A 17036-nucleotide genomic window follows, 5' to 3' on the forward strand; every position below is an offset into this window, starting at 1 on the left:
AAGTTCAATCCCTGGGTTGGGAAGATCTCCTGGAGATAGGAATGGCAATTCACTTCAGTGTTCTTGCCTGGAGAATCCCATGGACAGAGGAGCCTAGAGGGCTATACTGTCCATGAGGTAGCAGAGTTGGACACGACTGAGTGACTAAGCACGCACGCACATACACACTCACACATACAGCTCTATATACACTGCAGAATTTTAGATCCAATGTAGGTCTTTGGACACTTTCAAACAAAGGATAATCTAGGTCTCTCCACCTGTGTCTGCACCCATTCTAAGAGTAGATGAAATCTCACTTTCAAAGTTTAGTACTGCCTCCATGAAAATATGAAGTCAATAAAGGTTAGAAAATGAAGCAAGTTAAACAATTGCTCAAGTTAATAAACTGGTTTCTACCAAAGCACTGAGTATTCTTAACTGAAGATATCAAACTGAATCAAGCTATATCAAACCATATCATATCAACATTAATGATATTAAAATGATGTGACAACTTATCCTAACAAAATCTCCCCGAAAATCTGATCCTAAATGAGTAGATCCATTCTCAGGGAAAGTGCAAAGGAAAACTCAATGTGAGAAGGATAAGTTACCATGAACAACCGAACAATTCACTGTTTTCCTTAATAGAACTTCTGAAGTTTTGGTGCCATTATTTTCATCTTCCAACCAACCTCCAGAAAAAGCTGAAAGAGTTGGAGATCTCTCAATCTAGCCATTTATCCCTTGTCTGTTTTGAGAACAGTCTTTCTTATCCTTGACACTTTCCCAATCCTTTCTGACCTTCTTTCTATGGTGAAATACAAATGCTTGGCTTTTTTTTGCTTCATTCTTGCATGAGAAACTCTAGATGTTACAAAGACAGCTTTTTATTAAGTTCAGAACCTCTTTTTCTTAAAAAAAAAAAAAAAAAAAAATCCTTGATGTCTTCTGTGATTTAGGTGAGAAGTGGTCTGAAGTAAGTTAAATACTACAAATTCTCCCGTAACTAGCCACAAGCCCCAAGGCTCTCTCATACGGACAAAACTGTCATTTAAGTACTAGGTGACAACAGGAAGGAAAGGAAGTCAGAACCCAAAGTGGAATACACTAATTACTAATTCATGTAATAGGACCCTACTTTATTGTTTTTATGATTCTGTACTTCCTACATCAAAAGCAGTATAGAGAAAAGATGGGTACTACTACAAATAGCACATCAGACACAATTTCAAATGAAAAAGAAGCTTTGAAAACATACAGACTACATGTAGGAGGAAAAAAAAAAGTGTCCTGTTCATTCTTGGAGAATTCTCATTAAAATTCTAGATTTAAAAAAGATTCTACAAGTTCATGTAAAGAATATTCTTGATATAAGAATACAAGAATAAAGAATACAAGAATACCATGTGAAAACACACTGTTACCATCTCTTCAGTATCCATTTATCTGTGATCTGTTTTTCAAACATTTTAGATATGGTTCCAATCAGACTCAATCTAAGACAAAGACTACTACTGATCTATAAATTCCATTAATATAAAACTACTTATGAAATTGCATATAACTTTAGGAGAAGTTTTATTTAAAAAGATCATACTTTCCATTTGTGACTTTTTTCTATATGTGTTACGATTTTTAAAATATCATATAGCAAAAGTAAAATGTGAAAGTAAATTGGTTCCTAAAAACAGGTTCTCAAATATTTGTACACCCATAACTCATAAGAGCATTATTTATAATAGCCAAAATGTGGAAGCAAGTTCAACAAAATGTGGTATATACATACAATATAATATTATTCAGTTTTTAAAAGAAAGGAAATCCTTACACATGCTATAACCTGAGGACATTGTGTTAAGTGAAATAAGCCAATCACAAAAGGACAAATACGGTTTGGTTTCACTTACATAAGATACCTAGAGCAGACAAATCCATAGAAACAGAAAACAGAATGGTGGGCCTGGAGATGGGATGATTCTCACTGAACATTTAGAACATTTAAGACAAACTTATTTTGATGATCCTATTCTAATGAAAATAATTCATTTTATGATCCTGAACTGTCTTATATCAAACAATTAAATACGAGGGCTATGTGTTATTTTCAATACATTTATTTTTAAAAAATAGGAAAAATAGGTGCCTGCTATTGAAAACATCTCAGACAAAATGTTAAAGTCATAAGTAAGATTTTGAGAAAACACATACTTAATTTTCATCATGTGACACTAACTACTTACTCAACATGTAAGAAGAGCAAAGATTAAACAAAATGGTAATTAATTAAGCCACAAACTAAAGAGTACTACATACCAGTGATACTAAACATGTAGGGGACTCAAAAGATGCTATAGAATTTAAAGGATTGACTAGGGTTTAAACTTAGAGCTCTGTAGCTTTATTGTTAAATGTATCCAGACTCTGAGTAGAAGAAGGTCGTGGCTGGCACTGACAAAGCAAGAGTCATCCTTTAGCACAATGACTCCTTTCTGAGGAAGACAATAGTTGTACAAACTGAAATATAACAGGAATAATAAACTTTCCAAAGCATCAGCCATAAGACCAAGGTAACCCGGAACAAAGAAATTAAACACAGAAAACAAACAATAGAGAAATTGATCACAATTTGAAAAATTATTTATCAACAAGAAAATACACCATAGTTGCAATACAGTAATTAGAAGGGAAACATTTCTATTAAGATATGCCTGAACCACCATTGCCATGTATTTTTCTTTCCTTCCTATTTCTAGCCTACACATGCCAATTCAACAAATTCTGATATGTTAGTGCCTCAACTGACAGATTAAAATGGTAGATCCAACAGAAAATTTAGCAATAATTAAGGAGAAACACTTCTGAGTTTTGCTTAACTTTCTAATTAACTTATTCTATTTCTATTCAACAAAATTAAAAAGATTAACCAATAACTTAACTAATGCAGAGATTTAAATGACCCTTTTCTTTTTTTTATCTTTTATATACAGAATCTAAGTACCTGCTTTTCTGAATGGAACCAATTAAAATCCAAAATATATTTTGACTTCATGTGTCTCAATATAAAAGGCATACTATTTTATTTAGTATTTTCCAGTAAAGAGCAAACATTACATTTTAGACCTAGTATCTAAAAATACTGGTTTGTGAATTAAATGAAACAATCTGCTTCCTTCTTTTGTAAAACATTCAATACAAAAAATAATTGAAAGCAAATCATAAATTACTATACATACAGGCACTTCCCTAAGAAGTGGGCCTGGGCCTTCTGGCCTGGGAACCTGAAGAAGGAATAAAAGGTGTAACCAAAGTTTTGAGATGTCAGAGAGCAAGACTCATAAGGAGAAAGTAAAACATCTAGTGTTAATTTCTTCTCTATGAAGGATTCAGATACTAGTCTGCTTGCTTCTTCTCCACTCCACCACCATTTTCGACTGAAAGTATCCCCTTTCTTGAGTCAATATAAACTTATGTCAACAGCTTCTATCCCACTCCTTTCATTTTCCTAGCACAGAGTATTAAAGACTTCTCTAGGTTTTTAACAATGAGCAAAAACTGGAAACGAGTTTTTTTTTAATTAGTGACTTGTTTTATACCTTATATGCCTGTTTCCCATCCCATCTGGGCCCCCAGAGGCTCAAACAGTACATAGTTTGTGTATATAATGCATTATTCAAGGCTTAGTGAGGCTCAGACAAGAAATGCCTGGAGGTAAAAGAGGTGAATGACAAGTAGAGCTGCTGACCAGCTCCTTCTCTCCCACCTGCCACCACCAGACCTACACCACCTAGACTCTGCCACCCTAGACTTCAAGGAGGGTAAAGGGAGAAACAGGTCTAGACCTGGAAAAGATTTCAGGTACTGGTGGGGAGTCTAGTGAGCAGAGGACTGAAAGGGAAAGGAGTGCAATACAAAGAATATCCCTGCAGCAAAGCTATAAGAAGGCAACACAGCCACTTGGCCTGGTATTATGCCAGAGAGCTAATCCTTGTGGAAAAGGGACATATATAAAGTTGGGAGGAAGGGCACAGGGGATGACTGTATACTTTTCTGTCTCCGTCACACACACACAGAGCTTTAGTAGCCTTGAAATCAAGTTTTTATTCTAGCAAATAAAATGTACTTCAAAAATACCAAATGCCAACACTGTTATAAATAAGGAAAAGATAATATACTTTTGTAGGATTGCCATCTGCTATAGGGTGATTCAATAGATGATCTGATAAAAGAAACCTGACTAGAGATAGCTATGTCAGATAACCGAAGCCATGGATGCATGTGTTCAGTAGTTTCTTCACTCAATTTTATCTGCAGAGTAATGATATTCCTTTAGATGAGACTCAAAGGCTGCAATCAAATGTAAAATAATATACACTTAAAAACCTACCATCATTTTTCATTATATTTTTTCAAATTTTAGATACTTGTGAAGTAAATCTACTGATATGCTTGTCCAGAAACTGTGAAACAGAAACAACTAGAATATAAAAGCAAATCCTTTGATTTTATGCTACAAATGCATGAAAAACAAATAAGATAGAAAAGCTATGGAAATGTAGAAATTGTAAAGATATTTAGAGAAGACCTTCTGCTTCATAGGCATACACATGGCTTACAGAAGCTTTTATTTTACTAATAAAAACTTGAGCTTCTGTACAATGAATTGTCAAATTAGAAAGTTTGATTCTTTTTAAAGTATGCAAGAGGGCTTCCCTGGTGGCTCAGTGGTAAAAAATTCACCCACCAATGCAGGAGACATGGGTTTGATCTTTGATTCAGGAAGATCCCACAGGCCAAGGAGCAATTAAGCCCATAAGCCACAACTATTGAGCCTGTGCTCCAGGCTGTGCTGGAGAGCTCTGAACCTTCCTGTGCTCCAGAGCGCAGGAATTGCAACTACTGTGCCCATTCGCCACAACTACTGAAGCCTGTGTGCTCTAGAGCCTGTGCTCCACAATAAGAGAAGCCACTGCAATGAGAAGCTGGTGCACTACAGTAGAGTAGCCTCTACTTGCTGGAACTAGAGAAAAGCCCATGCAGCAACGAAGACCCAAGCACAGCCAAAAATTAATAAAACATGCAAGAAAATAAGATCAGTAAAAAGATTTGAAGGAATGATCTTTTTAGCTCATCTTTAAAATTTAATCAGAATTTTTGTTTGGTATTGATGAGAACAAAGATTTACAAGTAGGGATATTCTAGTGCCAAAGTACACTGCTACTGCTGCTAAGTCACTTCAGTCGTGTCCGACTCTGTGTGACCCCATAGATGGCAGTCCACCAGGCTCCCCCGTCCCTGGGATTCTCCAGGCAAGAACACTGGAGTGGGTTGCCATTTCCTTCTCCAATGCATGAAAGTGAAAAGTGACAGTGAAGTTGCTCAGTCGTGTCCAACTCTTCGAGACCCCTTGGACTGCAGCCAACCAGGCTCTTCCATCCATGGGATTTTCCAGGCAAGAGTACTGGAGTGGGTTGCCATTGCCTTCAAAGATAATTAAGCATGACTGATTTCAATAAAATGACTTATTTTGAAAATAACTTCCAAATAGTGATTTTTGCTATGCTATTTTTACTAGCCACATCATTCTATATAAATATCCTGTAAATATACAATTAAACAGGACATTAACAGCGATTTAATCAATGACGTAAGAGTAGAAGATCAAAAGGAAAAAGGGAGACGATCAAAAGGCAGATCTATCTGTTTAGGAAAAATAAAAAACTGCCTAATGCCCAGGGAGCCCAAAAAAATAAAGTCTGACAGTGTTTCCACTGTTTGCCCATCTATTTCCCATGAAGTGATGGGACCACTGCAGATGGTGACTGCAGCCATGAAATTAAAAGACGCTTACTCCTTGGAAGGAAAGTGATGACCAACCTAGCTAGCATATTCAAAAGCAGAGACATTACTTTGCCAACAAAGGTCCGTCTAGTCAAGGCTATGGTTTTTCCAGTGGTCATGTATGGATGTGAGAGTTGGACTGTGAAGAAAGCTGAGTGCCGAAGAATTGATGCTTTTGAACTGTGGTGTTGGAGAAGACTCTTGAGAGTCCCTTGGACTGCAAGGAGATCCAACCAGTCCATTTTAAAGGAGATCAGCCCTGGGATTTCTTTGGAAGGAATGATGCTAAAGCTGAAACTCCAGTACTTTGGCCACCTCATGCAAAGAACTGACTCATTGGAAATGATTCTGATGCTGGGAGAGATTGGGGGCAGGAGGAAAAGGGGACAACAGAGGATGAGATGGCTGGATGGCATCACTGACTCGATGGACGGACAGGGAGGCCTGGCGTGCTGCGATTCATGGGGTCGCAAAGAGTCGGACACGACTGAGTGACTGAACTGAACTGAATGCCCACGGAGTGAAAGAAACTTAAGTTTTCCGGGAGCAAGCAGGTATTTTGTACCACCTTTAGAACTATCTAGTGACGTGGTATACTGAGGATTTGCTCTGATTGTCTGAAGAGCCATTCTAACCCTGACAAAGATCATGAGCCATCTCCAAACCTCCTCTCAACTAGCTGGCTGTCAAATTTCTGGAAACAAGGCCCTCTCAGTGCATCTGAGAAGCAACTGCGGTACTCCTCTGTAGTCTCAACAATGAAGCCCTGCACCTAAACAATAACAGATATTTTCTTCCATAGAGGCACAAAAGAAGTATACTCAAAAAATGCCAAATGCTTCTTCTCCAACTCTGGATAAGTCTCAGCCAAAAATGTCCCTATTCAGTTCCTCAACGATACAATCCCATTAGATTTACCTTGTAAACGGTTCCAAAATCTGACTCACTATTTTTAACATGATCATCTTAGTCTGAGTCACCATCATCTCTACCTGTATCACCGCAACAGTGTCTTAAAAAGTCCCCCTGCTTCTTGGCCCTGCAACAGTGTGTATTCTCTACACAGGAACTAGAACAACCTTTTCAATACAACTCAAATTCTGTCAATCCTATGTTCAAAACCTACTCATCTCATTCAGTATTAAATCCACTGGTCAACAATGTTTCATGGTTTCCACCTCCCACCTCTCTGACTTCATCTCTTACTATTCATTCTCTTAGATCACTCTTTTTCTTCAACTACATGGATCCCTGTTTTTGCTCAAACACACCAAGCATGCTCTCTCCTTTGGGCCTTGCCACTTGCTCTTTCCTCTTCATAAAATGCTTTCCCAGATATCTGAATGGTCTGTTCCCTGAATTTCCTTCAGGTCTCTCTGTTCAAATGTCATTATTATGGAGGGACATTACAATCTGGGTTTTTTCCCCCAGTACACTGACAGCTCCATGAAAACAAAGGAGTAGTCTATTTTATTCAGTGTTTCATGTTTGGTGCCTGGAACAATGCCTGACACACAGTAATCACTAACAAACATTTGTGGAAGAAATAAATGTATCAAGTACAATAATCAGTTTCATAAAAGTGGGGGTGAAGCTGGTTCCCTATTTAGCTTATCATTCTTAATTAGACAATAATAACAACCAATACTCTAAATATTTATATTGAACAGTAGTTTGAAAATAACAGTAAGAATCAATTAGGCTGTAAATGACTCTATGAACTAGACAGCAACTAACCCCAAAGAACAAAAATTATTTTAAAAGTTATAGAGAAACCTAAATTCTCATTAGGCTTGGTACTAAACAACACACAGACATTAAATATCATAGCTCTGAAATGAACTTATCACATGTCCTTTGAAAAATCATTTTGTATTCACTACAGCACTGCCTAAAATATATTGTTACAAAAGGAAGTCTAAATAAAAACTATTCCCAGAAGTTTCATAGTCAGCATGATGTTGAGACATTTACAAATGTGGTTAGAAGTGTAGTGATTCTCTTAAATTAGCTAACACATCTTTCATATTCCCTTAACCAGTTACTCACTGTATTAATTTCTACCTTGGCAATATTTTGAGTAACTATCCCTTGTTCTCACATATACAGTGCTCTGGTTCAGATCCTATATACTGCCTATTCTCCTATTATGTTCCATTCCAATCCACAGTTAACACTGCCAGCACACTTACCTTGCTATAAACATAAGCTGGATCACATCCATTCACTTTTCAAATATGATCCTCCATTGCCTCAGAAATAACACTCACACTCCTGAGTATGGCATGCTTCAAAGAGGCCTCAATTTCCCTTTTTCAGCTTCTGTACATACTATATCCCTCAGAAAACTCAATTCTCCAGCCTCACCAAGATGTTAATCACTCCCCAAGTATACCATAACTTGTCACACATTCATTTTCTACTCCTGTTGTTCCCTAGTTCTAGAATACTCTGTTACCTTTTCTCTCACCTATTGAATTTCTAATTCTGAATCAGTCTAAGATAAAATGTCCCCTCCTCTGAGAAGTATTTTCCATCAACTAAGTCAAAATTAATCACACTTCTTCAGAAAACAAATTGTACTTATTTTGTCTTCAACACTGATAGCCGTTTTTCATGAATATCCTACCAATAAAACTTTGAAACAGGAACATACCTTGCTCATCTCTATGTACTTCTGGTACTTTGCAGAAGTGTGGCAATTTGCATTCAAATGTCTGCTGCTGCTGCTGCTGCGTCGCTTCAGTCGTGTCCGACTCTGTGCGACCCCATAGACGGCAGCCCACCAGGCTCCCCCGTCCCTGGGATTCTCCAGGCAAGAACACTGGAGTGGGTTACCATTTCTTTCTCCAACGCATGAAAGTGAAAAGTGAAAGTGAAGTCGCTCAGTCGTGTCCGACTCTTCGCGACGCCATAGACGGCAGCCCACCAGGCTCCCCCGTCCCTGGGATTCTCCAGGCGAGAACACTGGAGTGGGTTGCCATTTCCTTCTCCAATGCATGCAAGTGAAAAGTGAAAGGGAAATCGCTCAGTCGTGTCCAACTCTTTGCAACCCCATGGACTGCAGCCCACCAGGCTCCTCTGCCCATGGGATTTTCAAGGCAAGAGTACTGGAGTGGGGTGCCATCACCTTCTCCGATTCAAATGTCTACTAAGTGGTTAAGGAATATATAAAATCAGAGTGTTCACATGACAGTCTGTCATCAAGAATTCAGTAACTAAAGATGGGTTAAAAAAATTCAATATAGAAGAGGGACGTGTAAGAATCTAAGTAGCTCTTCAAGAATTACTAAAATAATATTATTTTTAAAGTATTATTTTTTAAAGCAGACTGCAAATATGCTAGAAGAAATCTCAAAACTGAACAAGTGAGTTCAGCTTTCAACATGATACACTAAGCTCCTACAGACAGCTACTATAAATTCCCAGAAAAAATGTAAAAATTAAACAAACTACCTAAAGGCTCCACCTTAAGAGTAAACGTAACAGGTCTACCAAGAGAATGAACAAAACTTGGCTGCTTTTTGGATGGAAATATAAACTTGGAAGAAGAGACCAGAATGAATTTTTCCTTTTAACAGCTTTTGTATGAGTTTCCCTAAAATTCAGTTCAGGTGAGTTTCCCATTTTAAAGCTTTATACTGGAGGCAAGCAGCAGCCACAACTTGCAGGAACTAAAATTTCAACAGAAAACTCACTACCTTTCTGAATAGAAGGAAAAGAGGACAGAACAGGACAAACATAATCACCAGAAAATAACGAAAGACTCCCAGAAAAGATGAGGCCTAAATCACGGGCACGTCTCTGCTCAAGTCTTTGGCTGAGTCCTAATGTACACATCCATAGGGTACTTTGCAGCTGAGGCTAAAAGAATCAAATCAAAAAGCAGCTGCCAATCTCACGCAAGATAAAGAGTTTTCACTATGAGAGTCTAATCCAATTAATGGCTATAAAACAAAGAAATCAAAACTCCTTGGAAGAGCATGAAAGAAACCAATATTTCCACAAATAACATTCATAATATCTATACAACAAGCCAAAATTCCTTGACAATGACATGTGAATCAATCTCAAAGAAAAAGATAATGAACAGAGGCCAACTTCAAAATGACCCAGATACTGAAATTTTCAGACAAGGAAATTAAATCAAATAACTATACCCAGTGAAATAAAGGACATATGCTCTTAATGAATGAACAGACTGGAAATCTCAGAAAACACATACAAAAAAAATTAAAAGTTTAGAAATAAAGATTACAATATCTGAAATCTTTAAAAACAATTTCTGGATGGGTTTAAGAAAGGAAACAGGTGATAGAAGCAAGGTCCGATGCTGTAAAGAGCAATACTGCATAGGAACCTGGAATGTTAGGTCCATAAATCAAGGCAAACTGGAAGCTGTCAAACGGGAGATGGCAAGAGTGAACGTCGACATTCTAAGAATCAGCACACTAAAATGGACTGGAATGGGTGAATTTAACTCAGATGACCATTATATCTACTACTGTAGGCAGGAATCCCTTAGAAGAAATGGAGTAGCCATCATGGTCAACAAAAGAGTCCGAAATGCACTACTTGGATGCAATCTCAAAAACGACAGAATGATCTCTGTTCATTTCCAAGGAAAACCGTTCAATGTCACGGTGATCCACGCCTATGCCCCACCAGTAATGCTGAAGAAGCTGAACGGTTCTATGAAGACCTACAAGACCTTTTAGAACTAACACCCAAAAAAGATGTCCTTTTCATTATAGGGGACTGGAATGCAAAAGTAGGAAGTCAAGAAACACCTGGAGTAACAGGCAAATTTGGCCACGGACTACGGAATGAAGCAGGGCAAAGGCTAACAGAGTTTTGCCAAGAGAACGCACTGGTCATAGCAAACATCCTCTTCCAACAACACAAGAGAAGACTACACATGGACATCACCAGATGGTCAACACCAAAATCAGACTGATTATATTCTTTGCAGCCAAAGATGGAGAAGTTCTACACAGTCAGCAAAAACAAGCCCGGGAGCTGACTGTGGCTCAGATCATGAACTCCTTATTGCCAAAATCAGACTTAAATTGAAGAAAGTAGGGAAAACCACTAGACCATTCAGGTATGACCTAAATCAAATCCCTTATGATTACACAGTGGAAGTGAGAAATAGATTTAAGGGACTAGATCTGACAGAGTGCCTGATGAACTACGGAATGAGGTTCATGACGTTATACAGGAGACAGGGATCAAGACCATCCCCATGGAAAAGAAATGCAAAAAAGCAAAATGGCTGTCTGGGGAGGCCTTACAAATAGCTGTGAAAAGAAGAGAAGCAAAAAGCAAAGGAGAAAAAGAAAGATATATCCATCTGAATGCAGAGTTCCAAAGAATAGCAAAGAGAGATAAGAAAGCCTTCCTCAGCAATCAATGCAAAGAAATAGAGGAAAACAACAGAATGGGAAAGACTAGAGATCTCTTCAAGAAAATTAGAGATACCAAGGGAACATTTCATGCAAAGATGGGCTCGATAAAGGACAGAAATGGTAGGGATCTGACAGAAGCAGAAGATATTAAGAAGAGGTGGCAAGAATACACAGAAGAACTGTACAAAAAAGATCTTCACGACCCAGATAATCACGATGGTGTGATCACTCACCTAGAGCCAGACATCCTGGAATGTGAAGTCAAGTGGGCCTTAGGAAGCATCACTACAAACAAAGTTAGTGGAGGTGATGGAATTCCAGTTGAGCTATTTCAAATCCTGAAAGATAATGCTGTGAAAGTGTTGCACTCAATATGCCAGCAAATTTGGAAAACGCAGCAGTGGCCACAGGACTGGAAAATGTCAGTTTTCGTTCCAATCCCAAAGAAAGGCAATGCCAAAGAATGCTCAAACTACCACACAATTGCACTCATCTCACATTCTAGTAAAGTAATGCTCAAAATTCTCCAAGCCAGGCTTCAGCAATATGTGAACCGTGAACTTCCTGATGTTCACACTGGTTTTAGAAAAGGCAGAGGAACCAGAGATCAAATCGCCAACATCCGCTGGATCATCAAAAAGCAAGAGAGTTCCAGAAAAACATCTATTTCTGCTTTATTGACTATGCCAAAGCCTTTGACTGTGTGGATCACAACAAACTGGAAAATTCTGAAAGAGATGAGAATACCAGACCACCTGACCTGCCTCTTGAGAAACCTATATGCAGGTCAGGAAGCAACAGTTAGAACTGGAAATGGAACAACAGACTGGTTCCAAATAGGAAAAGGAGAACGTCAAGGCTGTATATTGTTACCCTGCTTATTTAACATACATGCAGAGTACATCATGAGAAACGCTGGGCTGGAAGAAGCACAAGCTGGAATCAAGACTGCCAGGAGAAATATCAATAACCTCAGATATGCAGATGATACAACCCTTATGGCAGAAAGTGAAGAGGAACTAAAGAGCCTCTTGATGAAAGTGAAAGAGCAGAGTGAAAAAGTTGGCTTAAAGCTCAACATTCAGAAAACTAAGATCATGGCATCTGGTCCCATTACTTCATGGAAAACAGATGGGGAAACAGTGTCAGACTTCATTTTTGGGGGCTCCAAAATCACTGCAGATGGTGAGTGCAGCCATGAAATTAAAAGATGCTTACTCCTTGGAAGGAAAGTTATGACCAACCTAGATAGCATATTAAAAAGCAGAGGCATTACTTTGCCAACAAAGGTCCATGTAGTCTAGGCTATCGTTTTTTCCAGTGATCATGTTTGGGTGTGAGAGTTGGACTGTGAAGAAAGCTGAGTGCCGAAGAATTGATGCTTTTAAACTGTGGTGCTGGAGAAGACTCTTGTGAGTCCCTTGGACTGCAAGGAGATCTAACCAGTCCATCCTAAACGAGACCAGTCCTGGGTGTTCAATGGAAGGACTGATGCTGAAGCTGAAACTCCAATATTTGGCCACCTGATGTGAAGAGCCGACTCACTGGAGAAGACCCTGATGCTGGAAGGGATTGCGGGCAGGAGGAGAAGGGGACAACAGAGCATGAGGTGTCTGGATGGCATTACCGAGTCGATGCACATGAGTTTGGGTGAACTCCAGGAGTTGGTGATGGACAGGGAGGCCTGGTGTGCTGCGATTCATGGGGTCGCAAAGAGTCGGACACAACTGAGTGACTGAACTGAACTGAAGAAAGGAATGGACAGAGTAAAGCATGAATGAATCCAATGACAGATCAATAAAAATAATTCAATTTAACAAAAAGAGAAAAAATTAAAAGAAAATAAACTGGCCCTTAGAGACCTAAAGGAAGATACTAAAAAGTCTAACATAGGTGTTATGAGAGAACAAAGAGAAAAGGATAGAAAATATTTTGAAGAAATAATGGCCAAAAAATCCACAAATGTGGTAAAAAGTCAAAATGCTCAGTCATGTCTGACTCTGCGACCCCATGGACTATACAGTCCATGGAATTCTCCAGGCCACAATACTGTAGTGGGTAGCCTTTTCCTTCTCCAGGGGATGTTCCCAACCCAGCGATTGAACCCAGGTCTCCTGCATTGTAGGCAGATTCTTTACCTCCTAGAGAAAAGGGTAGAAAATATTTTGAAGAAATAATGGCCAAAAAATCCACAAATGTAGTAAGAGACACATATTTATCAATTAAGGATCATGAATACCCTAGTAAACCCACACAGGATAAATATTAAGAAAACCATGTGCAGGCATACCATAGTCAAATTTTTTTTTTTAATTTTATTTTTAAACTTTACAATATTGTATTAGTTTTGCCAAATATCAAAATGAATCTGCCACAGGTATACATGTGTTCCCCATCCTGAACCCTCCTCCCTTCTCCCTCCCCATACCATCCCTCTGGGTCGACCCAGTGCACAAGCCCCAAGCATCCAGTATCGTGCATTGAACCTGGACTGGCAACTCGTTTCATACATGATATTATACATGTTTCAATGCCATTCTCCCAAATCTTCCCACCCTCTCCCTCTCCAACAGAGTCCATAAGACTGATCTATACATCAGTGTCTCTTTTGCTGTCTCGTACACAGGGTTATTGTTACCATCTTTCTAAATTCCATATATATGCGTTAGTATACTGTATTGGTGTTTTTCTTTCTGGCTTACTTCACTCTGTGTAATAGGCTCCAGTTTCATCCACCTCAAAAATACAGAGAAAACCTTTAAAGTGGACAGGAAAAAACACACACATTACATACACAAGAACAATTCAAATATGGCAGACTTGCTTTTAGAAACTATGAATGTCAGCACGTGTGGAAACACGTCTTGAAAGTAGTGAAGCACAGAGATCTCAGCCAGAATAAAAATATCATTCAAGGGCCATCATTACAAAATCTACACACAATAAATGTTGGAGAGGATGTGGAGAAAAGGGAACCCTCTTGCACTGTTGGTAGGAATGTAAACTTACACAGCCACTGTGGAAAACAGTATGGAGATTCTTTAAAACACTAGGACTAAAACTACCATATGACCCAACAACCCATACTGGGCATATATCCTAAGAAAACCATGACTGCAAGAGACGCATGTCTCAGTATTCACTTTTTAAAATAGCTAGGATATGGAAGGAACCTAGATGTCTATGGACAGATGAATGGATACAAATACTGTGGTACATACATACAATGGAGTATTAATCAGCTATAAAAAAGCACACATTTGAGTCACTCTTAATGAGGTAGATGAACCTAGAACCTATTGTATAGAGTGAAGTCAGAAAGAGGAAGACAAATATTGTATATTAATGCATGTGTATGGAATCTAGAAAGATGGTACTGATGAACCTATATGCAGGGCAGCAGTGGAGACACAGACAGCATGGAGGGCGGGGGGAGGCAAATTGAGAGGGTAGCATGGAAACATATACAGTACCGTGTGTAAAACAGATAGCCAGTGGGAATTTGCTACATGACACAGGGAGGTCAATCCAGTGCTCCGTGACAACCTAGAGGAATGGGATGGGGTGGGGGATGGGAGGGAGGTTCAAGAGGGAGGGGACATGTCAACCTTTGGTTGATTTGTGTTGATGTATGACAGAAACCAACACAATATCATAAAGGAATTATACTCCAATAAAAAAATTTTTTAAGATCATTCAAAAATAAATATGGGCACTTCCCTGGTGGTCCAGTGGAGAAGGCAATGAATGACAACCCACTCCAGCACTCTTGCCTGGAAAATCCAATGGACGGAGGAGCCTGGTTGGCTGCGGTCCATGGGGTCGCTAAGAGTCGGACACGACTGAGCGTTTCACTTTTCACTTTCATGCATTGGAAAAGGAAATGGCAACCCACTCAAGTGTTCTTGCCTGGAGAATCCCAGGGATGGGGGAGCCTAGTGGGCTGCCGTCTATGGGGTCACAAAGAGTCGGACATGACTGAAGTGATTTAGCAGCAGCAGCAGCTGGTGGTGGTCCAGTGACTAAGACCCTATGCTCCCAAAGCAGGGGACCCAGGTACAATCCCTGGTCAGGGAACTAGATCTTACATGCCACAAGTAAAGACTTGGATCTACAGCTAAGATACAGTACAGTCAAATAAATAAAAATATTACAAAAAAAAATAGAGATGAAAAATATTTTCAAATAAAATAAAATTAAGAATTTGTTACCAGCAAAATTTCAGTATAATAAATACTGAAACAAGTTCTTCAAAGCTGAAGGAAATGTTACCAGAGAGGAACTTGGGTCTTGGGGAAGGAAAAAAGAACATCAGAAATACTAAGAAAACTTTTTTTTTTCTTTTTAACTATTTTAAATGTTGTTTATATAAAAATTGCAATATTCTCTCAAAGGGGTTACAATGTATTTAGCTGTAACACATATGACAAATATAGCATTAAAAAAGGCAGGACTGGGGGTACCTATAAAGTTACAAGATCTCTACATTTTTTGTGAAGTGGTATAATATTAACTCTAAATAGACTGAGAGAAGTCACTGACATATACAACCTGAGAGAAAATACCAAATTGGGGGCTGGGGAGGAAGCAGAGGCATCACTAAAAAGCCAACCAATAAATTAAAATGGAGTCTTAAGAAATAGTCAAATCCAAAGAAAGAAATACAGTTGAATAAAATATAGGAAGAAAAAAAATCACAAACAAATAAATTAGAAGACCTTAATCTAAGCATACAATAAACCATTCCATTTTTGTCTGAGCAAAAAGATAGAGAAGCAATCCAACAGACAACCACTCCTTTCAAGGAGAACACACCTTGTTGCTCCGTGAGCTCATAAAGTTCACACTGTTGCTCTTCTTCAACAAGACAATTGTATTTGGGTTTGGTGTGGGAAAAGGAAGATGAAAATATCACACTGTCCTTGCACATTAAACAAAAAATACATAGTACCATACCACTGTGAAAACTGCATTCAGAGGTATTTTTGTTTGTTTTTACAGTGCCCATCAGGATCATAAGTCAGTACCAATAAAGCAGCTTCTGCTTAACCATCAAGTACATTTTGGTGGATTTTTGCTGATTATATAACACAATTTGCTATTTAAAAACAGCTGTGTGAGCAATTACTATTCTTAACTTAATTCCACAAACAATTCTATTCATTTCCTGTAATGAAGCCTGTGGACTCCCTGCGTTCAAGTTTTAGATCATTAATTCCTGTAATGGCAACACATTCTGCCTCTCTCAAAGGAACGCTGTAAGAATATTTCCATCACATTTACCTCATGTTTTAAAATCTCTTCCTCATATACTGTTAAAACTACCACTCACTTCTTTCTAAATTCACAAAACAAACATTTATATTGACTACCTTCACTCCTTGCAATTTATGTACTTATTAATGAATCTCTTACTAAAGAGATTCTTCATAAACCAAAGAAGCAAAACCCAATGTCAGTCACCAAGAACGCTCTCAGTAAACATTTGTTTACAGGATAAAATGGAACTCTTTCATGTCATCAAAAGTTATCCTAATTATAAAGCATAAAGGCCCCTTCTTGGTCATTTCTTAGATGTCTATTGCAGATGTCCTATAAACTGCCAGACACTAAATATTTTACATTTTTGGGTCATACACTCTATTTACCAACTATTCAACTCTACTTCTATAGCACAAAAAGGCCAGGAGATATGCAAATAAATCAAAGTAACTGTGTTCCAATAAAACTTTACAAAAACACGTGATGAACCACAGGCCAAATTTTGTCTATTCTACGGCATCCAATCCTTTTAACTAACCACCT

At 38.4% G+C, this 17036-nt stretch overlaps 1 protein-coding gene across 6 annotated transcripts in view; it reads right to left on the reverse strand.

The window, feature by feature from the left end:
* The window catches only part of TCF12 (transcription factor 12), a 392889-nt gene that overhangs the window by 245159 nt on the left and 130694 nt on the right, over positions 1-17036 (reverse strand). The gene's annotated exons all lie outside the window — the stretch shown is intronic.

Source organism: Bos javanicus, chromosome 10 (genome assembly GCF_032452875.1).
Source record: "Bos javanicus breed banteng chromosome 10, ARS-OSU_banteng_1.0, whole genome shotgun sequence".
NCBI classification, from domain to species: domain Eukaryota; kingdom Metazoa; phylum Chordata; class Mammalia; order Artiodactyla; family Bovidae; genus Bos; species Bos javanicus.